This window comes from Canis lupus, chromosome 6, assembly GCF_048164855.1.
Source record: "Canis lupus baileyi chromosome 6, mCanLup2.hap1, whole genome shotgun sequence".
In the NCBI taxonomy this organism is placed as follows: Eukaryota; Metazoa; Chordata; class Mammalia; order Carnivora; family Canidae; genus Canis; species Canis lupus.
Window position 1 is genome coordinate 59,248,334 of NC_132843.1, and position 15,602 is coordinate 59,263,935.

Here is a 15,602-nt window from a genome sequence, read left to right on the forward strand (position 1 = left end):
TTAGTGCATCCACTGAGCTCAGCAATAGCCAGTCAATTCCCTTGTTTTTCTAGTTACAATTTTTCCAATCCTTAGTACCTGGCATTTCTTTCCACTGGTACACCATCCAATCCTGCTCAAAGCTTTAATAACTGAACTTCCTCCTTGTGCCAGAAGCTATCTGTGCTCTTTATTGATGGAATGCTCCTCACCAAGTGGGAAATAAGTCAGCTGGCTCAAAAATTCCATCTTAATCCTTGCTTTCTTGGACCACTGGACATCAACTGTCACTAGCTGAGTTTTCTGGGAAAACAGACTAAGATGGAGGTTAGCATGGAGGATACTCATTGGGGAAGCATCTGTGGGAGAAAAAAGAAAGACTGGGTAGTGGGAGAAGGTTAGCTACAACATAAACCCAAAGATAGCCTTGGCCAATCCCATGGGGAGCTAGTGCTAAAATGTCCCAACAGAGTTGTCTTGAATTGGCATGAAGTGGCTGAGCCTTTAACTTGCAAATCTACCAATCATTAGATATAGGGCATTTCAGAAAGGTGCGGCCTTTGACAAGAAGCTGTCTGCAGCTGATTCAATCTCTAAATGAATCTAGAGCTGAAGACTGCAGAAAGAGCATTCCCTGACACTGAGGCAACAATTTCTTCTTTGAAGAAAGTCTGGAGAGTACATTTCTAAGTATATCATAGCTCTCCCTAAGTATATCATAAACTCAGCCCTCTTGCCCACCAGTCTTTCCCTTCCTGCTTTGCCCATCTGTGTCAGTCCCTCAACAGCCGCACGGACTTCGCTCCTGTCTTTTTACTCATTCTGGCTGGAGAACATTCCATGGTACTTTTCACAAGGTCTGCACCCAATGCTGTTTTCTTCCTTTGCTGACTAGTGCTCAGATATTTTGTTTAGCTCTCACTACTGATTTTCTGCTTTTCTCAGAATCAAAGCTTTCCTTAACAATGATCTGCAATGTTATCTCTGCTGCCACTCCAGTTATGTTTCTGAGCATGGTGAATGGGTAGGCACATATGGGAGGCTTTTAACAATATTAATGTTTGTCTTCAAAAGCAAATAATTGCAGACTTATTGGGGGTGGGAGCAAAAACCAACAGATAAATAAATTGAAAGTTTTGGTATAAAGGGTCAGACAGTTGATAAAATGGTCTCCTGTTGAGTGGAACCAACAGAGCAGAGCCATCCAGAGAAAAGTAGGCAGAATTCAGCCCAGACTAATTTGTCTGGGCCCCTGGAGCTAGTCTTTCATGCGGTATATCCTCCCTCTTGTCAGTCCATCTGGGTATTGAGGAACAGAGCTTTTCATTTTCACTTCTGTCCCCCAGGGGTTTCATGACCATTAACGATGCACGTTCTTTTGAAAAGGTGATAAACAATATTACTTTGAAAAAAAGTGGAAAATATCATAGAGGGGGAAGGAAGATACATGCAGGACAAAGCTATAAACGAGTTAGGTTTGAAATGTGGAGGAAGAGAAACAAAGTAAAATACAAAGCAGAGAAAGTAGAATAGATGAAAAATGAAAGTGTAGACAGGGACGCCAAAGAAAGAAGGGGAAAAAGAGAAAGAGGGGGAAGTGAAGAGAAGGAGGAGGAGGGCTGCCAGATAGAGGAAGAGAGGAGGAAATTTGGTCAGGGAAAACCAGGCTGATCTCAGAACTTCAAGAAGCGCAGCATATTCCCTTTAATAAACCATATTACATCCAGACTGAGCTTAGTCTCACCATGGAAATGAAATTGGCAATCTAGAGAGTGGAGACAGGTGAGGAAGCCAAGATCTGAGGTAGAATTTCCTTAACTACAACCCTGGCCTGCCTCTTATTTGTCTAATACAGCTTGTTGGCTGGGATGTAACTCACTTAGAGTTCAGAAAGAGACCCTGAAAAAGGTTCCTAGGAAAATCAGAAAAAACAAACCTCCAGCTTCTAATGAAGAACAGAACCCAAAGAGGCAGGAAATTATGTATGTAGGTCCAGATCAGGTTCTCTGGTTTCCCACTCCACTCATCCCACTATCTGAGCTTATGTTGGGAAACTCAACAATTACCAGAAATTTTTTTTAAGGACAGGAGAGTTGCCATTACCTTCATCTGCAGATTTAACACTCAAAGAATGTCATAAGAAATTTAAGATAACTGGGATTGTTTTTAAATATAGCTTTATTGTGCTCCACTCCCCTGCTAGCAGTAAAGTGGACTCCTTAAATAGGCCTTGTAAAAGCAGATTATAAAAGCAAAGATCCAAGAGAAGCAAACATTTAAGCACCCCACCTGCTGTACACACCAGTCGCGAAGGACCTCTGAATGTGCATGCTGGAAGCAAGCACAGATTTTTATATTCACTTTGCCTCAATTATACAGGTATCATGCTCCCAGTCAATCTCCTTCACCTTTGGCAGTAATTATTCCCCATCTCAGCGTTTACCCTCTTCTTCTCTTTCTTCTTGTATAATAGTTTTAGCCCTCCAGGGTGTAATCATTTCTTTGATCTAGAGAACAGAATCAAATTTGGTTTTATAAAGAATCTCTCATGGCTATAGCTCAGAACATTAAAAAAAAAAAAGCAATACTGATGCATGACGGTGAGTGGGAGAAAGGTTTGAACACCCACTTTTCTGTGTTTACTTAGGTAGAAAAGCCCACCTGACCCATTTTTACCCAGCTGTCAGGGATCTAAGCATGTCACTATAAGGTATATATTAATCCCTAAATGATCCTCAAACCTAGGAAATGGACTGTCCTTTCCTAACACTGTCTAGAAAGTAGCCAGTTGTGTTCAGTGTTGTCTTACTTCATTTTACAAGATCTTTGGAAGTTCATGAGTTTGTGTACGGAAATAGGTTGGGGTGGAAAGGAGGGTATTTAAAGCTCTCTGACTTGGGAAGAAATGATGAGGATGAGAAAGTCCTCATGGCAGTATACATTGAGAAATAATCTTAACATTTCCACTTATTAAATGTCTGCATGTGCCAGGCACTTTACATAAATTATCTGTATTCAAGATATGAGATTCAAGCCAAATCTGGGTTTAAAACTTAGCTCCACCTCTTATCAGTAGTATGACTTTGACAAATCAGTTTGCCTCTCTGCACCTTGGTTGTCTCATCTGTCAATAGGAATAATAACACCTACTGCACAGAATAATTGAGAAGGCTTAGTGCTGGGTAATGGAAAATGTTACTATTTTTACCATGGAAATGTTTAGGTAAGTGCCATTATCATCTTTAATCCAACAATGCATTTTCTAAATAAGAAAACTGAGGCTCTAGAGTTTAAATAACCTTGCAAGGACACAAAGCCAAAGAAGAGCCGACTTGGGATTTGAGCCCAACTCTGCATGACTCTTTCCACTGTGTAATGACACCTCAGAGCACCCAAGATAGTATCCATGGCAACTGCAGAGTGACTTTGGTGATGCTTTTTCTAGTTATCAGCAATATGCCAGTTCAACGTCTGGGTGTAAACATCTCCATCCCTATTCCTGCCTGTTCAGTGCCTGCCTTGGCTCATTGCACTGACCTCCAGAGGGTTTATTTTGGTCCAGTAAGAAAACTACACCAGTAAAATATGAGTGATGGATAATTTTCTATCTTATAATAGAAAAACATCAGACATTAAACATTAGAGAAAGACCATAAAATGTATGCCCAGAATCACTCTGCTTGACCATTTTCCTCTTCCAAATCTTTTTATTCATTCATTCAACTAATATTTATTGAGCACTTATCACATGTCAGGCACTATTCTAATGCTAGGAATATAGCTGTAAACAAGAAGACAGAGACCTTGTCCTCCAAACTAACAGGAATCATTGTAAAGGCATCCTAATTGAATATCAAGACAGAAAGAAAGCTTAGAGATCATCTTGCCAACATCATACCATCTAAGAACATCTTCAATAAAAAATACATAATTATAATAATTGAAGGAGTGCATAATTGAAGTAATTACATGAGTTAAATGAGAAAGAAAGAAGGGTCAGAGATTGTAATAGCAGCATGATGGATGAATTTAGTTAATTAGATAAAGCATCCTCTTTACACTAATCCCTCCCAGAATGGGCTTGCCAGTAAGAGTTAGCCACATTCACCACCTCTTTTAAGGAAAACTGTCTCCCCACAGCCTTTTCCTAAGGCAAATAGCCTCATGGTCTTTTACAAACAAGGGTTGGCCATGAATTGAGCCTCACAGAAATCTGACCCAAATGTGGTCAGTCACTGGTCACCATCCATCTAATACTCTTGCAAGAAAAACTCTAAATGATAGAGGTAATATAATTTTCTAGGACATCCAGTATCTTTCTCGAGAGTTAAAACAAGGGGAACCTGAAAAAATATATTAGCAATAGGGCTTTACATATGTGAACTCATTCATTATCAAAACAATCAGTGAGGTAAGTACCACCATTATCCCCACTTTACCGATGAGAAGACTGAGATTAGGTAACATGCACAGTTAGGAATAGAGTCAGTGTTTGAAATGAGGTATTTTAACTCCAGAGTCTGTCTTGTCACTGTGGATCTCCAAAGAGTTGACGAGCAATGAGAAAAAGACACAAGAGGAGGCATAAACAGAGAGTAACAGAGACTTGTTAATGGTATCAGAGTACAGATCTATAGATTCTTGCTCCTAGGGGAACAGAGATGACTCTAGTGCTCAGCACTATCTAGGAACATGGGTAATTGATGTACCTAGGTTCCTGCGAGCATACTGTCTTCTCTACTGCCATGTGTGCCCTTGCAAGAAATTTCCACTACTAAGACAACTTGAGCAAGTTTCCTGTAGCCCAGGTACCCAATGATCTTTTTCAACTATAAGTCCCCCATATATAAAATTCTAGAATTCCAGAATTTGTAAGTCATGTCTTTTGCAACAACACCTTATCTGTTTTTTTTCTTTTTTAAAAATAAATTTATTTTTTATTGGTGTTCAATTTGCCAACATATAGAATAACACCCAGTGCTCATCCCATCAAGTGCCCCCCTCAGCGCCCGTCACCCAGTCACCCCCCCCCGCCCACCTCCCCTTTCACCACCCCTAGTTCATTTCCCAGAGTTAGGAGTCTCTCATGTTCTGTCTCCCTCCCTGATATTTCCCACTCATTTTTCTCCTTTCCCCTTTATTCCCTTTTCACTATTTTTTATATTCCCCAAATGAATGAACTGGTACAGCCACTCTGGAAAACTGTGTGGAGGTTCCTCAAAGAGTTAAAAATAGATCTGCCCTATGACCCAGCAATTGCACTTTATCTGTTTTTAAATTTCTCTCTTGTTTTGTTTCTTTCTAGCAAATACAAATTGTGAATTGCTCCTGATGAGGAAATCTAAGAAAAGACTAACCTGGAGGTTAGCTAGTCACCTGGACCTCCATCTCCTCTGTCTTCAGCACATGGAGGTCTGGCTACTGATTCAATCTCCTAAAGACACTGAGCATAATTCTGTAGGAAACCTCAGCCAGCCAAACTTGCCATGCCTCACATGTGTGTCACTCCTGGACAAAGACAAAGACGTAAATCTACTGGACATCTCTTTGCTCTTTATCTCACATTCCATGTTGCTTTATCTATGCCAGACTCTAAGTCACCATCTTAGAGTATAAGACTTAGAATGTAAGACTCTCTTACATTCTTTCCTATGCTTTTGAGAGTGCCCTCTGGAGTTCTCCTTCCATATAAGTGAATTACAGTTGAGTATGTCCCTTCCTTCATCTATAAAGTAGGTCAATTCAATGGTAACAGCTTCATCCTCTTTGTTCTACCTTCTGAGCCCCCTCTTGCTAATCCTTACACACATAGTCTATATACACAACTTCATCCAACTCCCTTCAAAATTATTTTCAGATTCTTTATTAGTTCAGAGCAGTCCACAGATAATAACTGCCATTTGCCTTTTTGCAAAAAATATAGCTGTCTAGATAAGGGAAATTCTGAAGTTAGAATTTCATTTTTGCTAAAAGTAGGGGAGGATTCTGGGGTGGGGTGGTACCCTGAAGACAATCACCTCTTTTACTTACCATAATTGACTTTGATATTAGACCTGAGTAAAAATTAGTCTAACAGAAGATGAGAAACACTTACTGATTACAAGACTAGAATAAGCTTTATATACTATCCCTGATTAGAATAGGACTATGTCTCTATTCTATTTGTCAATAGGATGGTGATGTTGAAATCTCCTCAGGCAATACAATGATGTTATTACCAAGGAGAATGAAAACATGTAAATAACAATTCCACGTTATTTTTTACATTTAACTAACTTAAAAGAAAAAAAAATACAGTGAAAATCTTCTCCTTCAAATTTTCCTTGTTTTTTCTTTCATAGTGAAGATGACAACCCTGCCAAGATTGAAGCTTATAGCTTTAGACATTTCTGAGTTACACAATCACAAGAAAGAGATTGAAGTGTTTTATTTGAAGGGGGACTTGGAGGGAGAAAAAAACAAAAAGCCTGTGTGGTCTTAGAGGCAGAAAAGCTGGTGAAATTGTATCAGTTCAAACTTTTGAAAAAGAAAAAAAAAAATAACTCACGCAGGATGAGCCATGAAGCATGGCCATTTCCAGGTTAACTCTTTTTGTGTGATGAGAAAGATGAATATCCTGAAATGTCAGAGGAGAAATGGCACACGGCTCATAATTACATAGAGTTTCTGTATTGCTCAGAATCCACATCTACAGTTAACTCTAGCTGACCCTAACAGGACTCAGTCATATAAAAACACTGATTTTTAGAGAATAAATGTTTACAAGGTCTCCTGTATGATCCTCAAATTAACTCATGGATATGGATATTATTAAGCCTATTTTATGAATAAGGATCCAGAGACTCACCAAAATTTGACAACTTGCATTAAGAACACATAAATGTTAATTGGCACAGCCAAGAGAGAAAACCCAGACTTACTGAAATTGCACACTCTTTTCAATAGGCCAGAAAAGCATGGGTATGGAAGGGGGCGCGACAAGATGGTGGAGGGGTAGGGTCCCCAAGTCACCTGGTCCCCCCAACTTACCTAGATAACTTTCAAACCATCCTGAAAACCTACGAATTCAACCTGAGATTTAAAAAGAGAACAGCCGGACCACTACAGAGAGAAGGATTTTCGCTTCTAACAAGGTAGGAAGATGGAAAAATATTAAAAAGAATCAAGTGGGGGAGGGGCCCTGCGAGGAACCCGGCTAAAGCCCAGGCGAGAGCCCCTGGGACAGGAAAGCCCAGCTCTGGAGAAGCAGGAACTTTAAAAATCCACACTGGATTCTTCCCAGAGGGAAAGGCACTCAGCAGGGAAATTGGTCAGAACCGCAGGAGGGCAGTGGAGCCTCCAGTCTCCCGGGGTCACTAGGAGAGGAAGTGCACCCGGGGGAGAGAGCACCCCACACTGCGGGCCCAGCTCAGTAAAGGGCTAGAGCCCCCGGTGGGGCCTCGGGAGAAGCCGGGGGGTCAGCCGGGGGCTCCGGGCAGAGGGGGCTGCGCCCTGCTGCCTTTGGGAGTCGCTGCCCCGGGAGCACGATTCCAGCCATGCAGGCCCCGGATCCCAGGGCACCGGGGGGCACAGCCCAGGATCCTGCTCTCCCCCCGGGACAGGTGGAGGCGGAGAGGACACAAGACAGCGAGAAGCTCCTGCCGCCGGGCGCCCCGGAGCTGTGCAGAGCAGCGCCCCTGCCGCCTGGGAACACCTAGGCCAGTGTGGACTGGGAGCTGTGGTAGTTACTGCGGGAGCTGACGCCAGGGCTGGAGAGCTGGCCCACCAGTGTGTTTGCTCCTCCTTGTGTCACCCTGTTCCTGGGAGGGGTGGGGCCGCCAGGGAACAGAGGCCTCACGGGGTAAACAGCTCCCACTGAGCCCGGCACCTAGCAGGGGGTGGGGGAGCTTCCGCAGGTGCACACACCTGAGAATCAGCACAGCAGGCCACTCCCCCCAGAAGACCCGCTGGAAGGACAGGGGATGAGCAAGTTCTTGACCGAGCAGTGCTGGAAAGCTCCAGGGGAAGTTGAGGGATTTACAGTATATAGAACCAGAGGGTACCCCTCCTATTTTTTTTCTTCCTTTTTCCGGTACAACTCGTTTTTATATCAGACTGTAAATTTCCAATTTTTTTTTCTCTTTTTCCACCTTAACTACAATATTTTACCACCTCTTCATTTTTAAGATTCTACCTTTTTGACTTTCATATTTCTACAATTATAGGTCCTAGATATATTTTCCACTTCTAGATTCCCTTCAACATACTCAACTATTTTGGGAGATATACAAGATATGTTTTTTTGTTGTTGTTGTTGTTTTGTGTTTTGTTTTGTTTTTCTCTGCCTCATTTTGTTCTACAATAGCAGAGGTTAATACCTTCTAAAACATGACCGGCATGCACCCAGAACCAACTGGTATACTGTGCTGGTTCATTCTGTGAGATTCCTCATTCCCATTCTGCCCCCCTCTTTTATCTAATTTATGTTTTGGTGGTCAATGTTGGGGCCTTCTATAAGTATTTCTGGTTTATATAAATTCGGGACTGAGCATCTTCTAACATACAGAACTTAATATACTCAGAACCAAGAGGATCACCCTCTAGAACCCCTCAGGTAGACTATATTCTCCCTCCACTACAACTTCATCACCACCACCACCTCCCAGTACCCCCCTTTTTTTCTTCTTCTTTTTTTCTTTTCTCTTTTTATTCTCTTCTTCTTTGGGATTCTTGGCCTTTTATTTTTTACTTTGTTTTAAAATTTGTTTTTCACTTTAGTGGTCCTTTTGTTTTATTTCATTCTGATATTTGTTTTCAGTTTCTAGCTTCTGACCCTGGCAGAATCATCTAGAGTGAAATTTACTTAGGTCGTAGTTGATATTCTTGACTCAGCCTGCTCATACAGCCACTCTGCACTGAGCAAAATGACTAGAAAGAAGAACTCACCACAAAAGAATCAGAAACAGTACTCTCTGCCACAGAGTTACAGAATTTGGATTACAATTTGATGTCATAAAGCCAATTCAGAACCACAATTATAAAGCTGCTGGTGGCTCCAGAGAAAAGCATAAAGGAATCAAGAAACTTGATGACTTCAGAATATATATCTAATCAGGCTGAAATTAAAAATCAATTAAATGAGATGCAATCCAAACTGGAGGTCCTAATGAGGGTTAATGAGGTAGAAGAAATAATGAGAGACATAGAAGACAAGTTGATGGCAAGGAAGGAAGCTGAGGAAAAAAGAGAAGAACAAAAGACCATGAGGAAAGGTTAAGGAAACTAAATGAAAGCCTCAGAAGGAAAAATCTATGAATAATTGGGGTTCCAGAGAGCATCGAGAGGGCTGGAGGGCCAGAAAGCATATATGAACAAATCATAGCTGAGAACTTCCCTAATTTGGGGAGGGAAATAGGCATTCAGATCCAGGAGATTGAGAGGATCCTCCCCCCGCCCCCCCAAAAAAAATCAATAAAAACCACTCAACACCTCACCTCTGCAAATTCCAAAGATAAAGAGAAAATCTTTAAAGCAACAAGAGACAAGAGATCCCTAACTTATATGGGGAGAAATATTAGATTAACAGAAGACCTCTCCACAGAGACCTGGCAGGCCAGAAAGGGATGCCAGGATATATTCAGGATACCAAATGAGAAGAACATGCAAACAAGAATACTATATCCAGCAAGGGTCTCATTCAGAATAGAAGGAGAGATAAAGAGCTTCCAAGATAAGAAGAAACTGAAAGAATATGTGACCACCAAACCAGTTCTGCAATAAATAGTAAGGGGGACTCTGTAAAAGAAAGAGGAAGCCCAAAGAAATAATCCACAAAAACAGGGACTGAATAGATATTACAATGACACTAAATTCCTATCTTTCAATAGTTGCTCTGAATGTGAATGGGCTAAATGATCCCATCAAAAGACACAGGGTTTCAGACTTGATAAAAAAGCAAGACGCATCTATTTGCTGTCTACAAGAGACTCATTTTAGACCTAAGGACACCTCCAGCCTGAAAATGAAAGGTTGGAGAACCATTTACCATTCAAATGGTCCTCAAAAGAAAGCTGGGGTAGCAATCCTCATACCAGATAAATTAAAGTTTATCCCAAAGACTGCAGTAAGAGATGAGGTGGGACACTATATCATACTTAAAGGGTCTATCCAACAAGAAGGCCTAGCAATCATGAATATTTATGCCCCTAATGTGGGAGCTGCCAAGTATATCAATCAATTAATAACCAAAGTAAAGACATACTTAAATAATAATACACTAATAGTAGGAGACTTCAACACGGCACTATCTGCAAATGACAGATATTCTAAGCACAACATCACCAAAGAAAGAAGAGCTTTGAATGATACACTGGACCAGATGGATTTCACAGATATATACAGAACTTTGTATCTGAATGCAACTGAATACACATTCTTCTCAAGTGCACTTTCTCCAGAATAGACCACATACTGGGTCACAAATCAGGTCTTAACCGATACCAAAAGATTGGGATTGTCCCCTGCATATTTTCAGACCAAAAGGCTTTGAAACTTGAACTCAATCACAAGAAGAAATTTGGAATAAACTCAAAACGTGGAGGTTAAAAAGAGCATCCTGCTAAAAGATAAATGGGTCAACCATGAAATTAAAGAAGAATTAAAAAGATTCATGGAAACTAATGAAAATGAAGTATAGCTGTTCAAAATCCTTGGGATACAGCAAAAGCAGTCCTGAGAGGGAAATAACATAATAATACAAGCATCCCTCAAAAAAAAATGGGAAAAAACTCAAATACACAAGCTAACCTCGCACCTAAAGGAACTGTAGAAAGAACAACAAATAAAACCTACACCAAGCAGAAGAAGGGGGTTAATAAAGATTTGAGCAGAACTCAATGAAATAGAGACCAGAAGAATTGTAGAACAGATCAACAAAACCAGGAGTTGCTTCTTTGAGGATTTTGAAGGAATTAATTAGCCAGCTAATTAATTAGCCAGATAAACCATTAGCCAGCCTTATTAAAAAGAAAAAAATGCTCAAATTAATAAGATTTTGAAGGAATTAATAAGATAGGAATTAATAAGATAGATAAACCATTAGCCAGCCTTATTAAAAAGAAAAAAATGCTCAAATTAATAAAATCATGAATGAAAAAGGAGAGATCACAACCAATACCAAAGAAATACAAATGATTTTAAAAACATACTATGAGCAGCTATATGCCAATAAATTAGGCAAACTAGAAGAAATGGACGTATTTCTGGAAAACCACAAACTACTAAAATTGGAATAGGAAGAAATAGACAACCTGAACAGGCCAATAACCAGGGATGAAATTGAAGCAAAACCTCCCAAGACATAAAAGTCCAGGGCCAGATGGCTTCCCAGGGGAATTCTATCAAACTTTTAAAGAAGAAACAATATCTATTCTATTGAAGCTCTTCTGAAAGATGGAAAGGGATGGAATACTTCCCAACTCGTTCTATGAGGCCAGCATCACCTTAATTCCAAAACCAGACAAAGATCCCATCAAAAAGGAGAATTATAGACCAATATCCCTGATGAACACAGATGCAAAAATTCTCAACAAGATACTAGCCAATAGGATCCAACAGTACATTAAGAAGCTTATTCACCATGACCAAGTGGGATTTATCCCTGGGATGCAAGGTTGGTTCAACACTCATAAAACAATCAAGGTGATAGATGATATCAACAAAAGAAAAAACAAGAACCATATGATCCTCTCAATAGATGTAGAGAAAGCATTTGACAAAATACAGCATCCATTCCTGATCAAAACTCTTCAGAGTGTAGGGATAGAGGGAACATCCCTCAGCATCTTAAAAGCCATCTACAAAAAGCCCACAGCTAATATGATTCTCAATGGGGAAACACTGAGAGCCTTTCCCCTAAGATCAGGAACACCTCAGGGATGTCCACTCTCACCACTGCTATTCACCATAGTACTAGAAGCCCTAGCCTCAGCAATCAGACCACAAAAAGACATTAAAGGCATTCAAATTGGCAAAGAAGAAGTCAAACTCTCCCTCTTCACAGATGACATGATACTCTACATAGAAAACCCAAAGACTCCACCCCAAGATTGCCAGAACTCATACAGGAATTCAACAATGCGGCAGGATACAAAATCAATGCCCAGAAATCAGTGGCACTTCTATACACTAACAATGAGAGTGAAGAAAGAGAAATTAAGGAATCAATTCCATTTACAATTGTACCGCAAACCATAAGATACCTAGGAATAAACCTAACCAAAGAGGTAAAGGATCTATACCCTAAAAACTACATAACACTTCTGAAATAAGTTGAGGAAGACACAAAGAGATGGAAAAATATTCCATGCTCATGGGTTCGATGAATTAATATTGTGAAAATGTCAATGCTACCCAGGGCAATTTACACATTCAATGCAATCCCTATCAAAATACCATGGACTTTCTTCAGAGAGTTGGAAAAAATCATCTTAAGATATGTGTGGAATCAGAAAAGACCCCGAATAGCCAGGGGAATATTAAAAAAGAAAAGCAGAGCCGGGGGCATCACAATGCCAGATTTCAGGTTGTACTACAAAGCTGTGGTCATCAAGACAGTGTGGTAGTGGCACAAAAACAGACACATAGATCAATGGAACAGAATAGAGAAGCCAGAAATGGACCCTCAACTCTATGGTCAACTAATATTCGACAAAGCAGGAAAGACTATCCACTGGAAAAAGGAGTCTCTTCAATAAATGGTGGTGGGAAAATTGGACAGCCAATTGTCAACTAGGCCATTGTCTTATACCATACACAAAGATAAACTCAAAATGGATGAAAGATCTAAATGTGAGACAAAAATCCATCAAAATCCTAGAGGAGAACACAGGTAATACCCTTTTTGAACTTGGCCACAGCAACTTCTTGCAAGATACATCCATGAAGGCAAGGGAAACAAAAGCAAAAATGAACTATTGGGACTTCATCAAGATAAAAAGCTTCTGCACAGCAAAATAAACAGTCAACAAAACTAAAAGATAACTTACAGAATGGGAGAAGATATTTGCAAATGACATATCAGATAAAGGGCTAGTTATCTATAAAGATCTATAAAGAAGTTATTAAACTCAACAGCAAAGAAACAAACAATCCAATCATGAAATGGGCAAAAGACATGAACAGAGATTTCACCAAGGAAGACACAGACATGGCCAACAAGCACATGAGAAAATGCTCTGCATCACTTGCCATCAGGGAAATACAAGTCAAAACCACAATGAGATATCACCTCACACCAGTGAGAATGGTGAAAATTAACAAGACAGGAAACCACAAATGTTGGAGAGGATGTGCAGAAAGGGGAATCCTCTGCACTGTTGGTGGGAATGTGAAATGGTGCAGCCCTCTGGAAAATGTGTGGAGGTTCCTCAAAGAGTTAAAAATAGAATTGCCCTACGACCCAGCAATTGCACTGCTGGGGATTTACCCCAAAGATATTGATGCAGTGAAATGGCAGTACACCTGCACCCCAATGTTTATAGCAGCAATGTCCACAATAGCCAAACTGTGGAAGGAGCCTCGGTGTCCATAGAAAGAAGAATGGATAAAGAAGATGTGGTCTATGTATACAATGGAATATTACTCAGCCATGAGAAACGATGAATACCCACCATTTGCTTCAACATGGATAGAATGGATAGAACTGGAGGGTTTTATGCTGAGTGAAGTACGTCAATAGGAGAAGGATAAATATTATATGCTTTCATTCATTTGGGGAACATAAAAAATAGGGAAAGGGATTAAAGGGGAAAGGAGAGAAAATGAGTGGGAAATATCAGGGTGACAGAACATGAGAGACTCCTAACTCTGGGAAATGAACAAGGGGTAGTGAAAGGGGAGGTGGGTGAGGGGTTGGGGTGACTGGGTGACGGGCACTGAGAGGGGCACTTGACGGGATGAGCACTGGGTGTTATGCTATATGTTGGCAAATCAAACTCCAATAAAATACATAGAAAAAAAAAGAAGAAAAAGAAAAAGAAAAGCATGGGTATTCTAAGCACTTAGGCTAAAGCATTGGATCACCAAAGCAAGATGCTACTCTGTACCTATCCACCACCACAACCAGGGTTGTAAAACTCAAAATACGTGTTTGACCCACTACAGAGGGATAAGAAAACCAAAAGATTCATCTCAATATTAGCACAACTATCTTTAGTTTGTTCTACTCTGGATCAGACAAAAGGACCAGCAGCTCTCAAATGGAACACTAAATCCAATGACTTTAGTTTTCCATGACACTTAATTTTTCATGTAAACTTTATAAATACTAGAAAAAAATGTTGCATTCTGTCATTAATCAAACTTTATGAAGTTCCAGCCTGGGACTTGTCCTAAGTCCTGGGAATATAAAGAAGAATAAAATGTATCTGATCTAAGATGACTTCTTAGTATTGTAGAAGAATGAAAGAAAGAGTTATTAAATGATACAAGTGTAATAAGATAGAATGGACAAAGTACACAGGGAAGACTCTGCCAGGGGAGTCAGAGAAGTCTTTATAGAGGTGATATTTGAGCTTAAACTTGAAAGGTGATTAGAAAAAAAAGAGGTGAATGTGCATTCTAGAAACTAGCTCTTCTTTTCTGTATATTTTTTATTGGAGTTCGATTTGCCAACATATAGCATAACACCCAGTGCCCATCCCATCAAGTGCCTTCCTCAGTGCCCATCACCCAGCCACCCCAACCCCCTGCCCATCTCCCTTCCACTACCCCTCGAAACTGGCTCTTTTATATCATTTTGAATGGTATTCAGAGCCAAGTATGATAAGTGAGGAGGGATCACCTTCTAGATTATACAGCAGGCTTATATATTTTCAATGGTTAACTTCTGTGTCATGATATTGGTTTGGCTCCAGATTTATTAAATATATAATTTTTGACCATGGCTTCAGATTTTAAAGACCCAAACTTTGCCTTCACCCAGAGGGACAATGGATTTTTTCCAGCTCTATTGAAATATAATTGATATATAACATTGTGTAAGTTTAAGTTATATGGTGCATTGATTTGGTACACTAGATATATTGCAAAATGTTTACCACCATAGTGCTAACTAACATCTCTGTCAGGTCACATAATTACCATTTCCTAATTGTAATAGGAACATTTAACATCTATTTTCTTAGCAACTTTTGAATATGTGATACAGTATTATTAACTATAATCACCAGGCTATACATCAGATTCCCCAGTTGGTAGATTTTATCAATGGACATTTTTATTTCATAAAGGATAATCTTCTTACATTTAGGAATTGGGGGAAAAATCTCAAATAGTTCTGAATAGTTCCAAAAACTCAATAGTTCTGAATAGTTCCAAGAAATCAAGTTTGCTCAGGAAAGCAAATTTAGTTTGCTTTAAAAATATGCATCATTTTATTATGATATCAGAAGCTCTAGGAGAAAGAAAGAAAAGATTCCTTAGGAGATCTTAGAGGACTACCTACACCAATCCAAATATGAAAATAAAATCTTGGGGGCCAATAAACAGATATAAAAGGGAAAAAGAGATGTTCCTGGATCAAGTGGCTCAAAAAGAGATGATTATAAAAGGCAAAATAATGTTCTCATCACACAAAGGTTGTT

The 15,602-nt window shown here is 39.8% G+C and overlaps 1 long non-coding RNA gene across 1 annotated transcript in view; it reads right to left on the reverse strand.

Annotated features, from left to right (window-relative positions):
* Window positions 1-2,161: 2,161 nt before the first annotated feature.
* The window catches only part of LOC140635715 (uncharacterized), a 230,898-nt gene continuing 217,457 nt past the window's right edge, over window positions 2,162-15,602 (reverse strand). Inside the window, exon 3 of the long non-coding RNA XR_012033061.1 lies at window positions 2,162-2,486. This is a non-coding gene — a long non-coding RNA (uncharacterized lncRNA). The remainder of the gene's footprint in view (window positions 2,487-15,602) is intronic.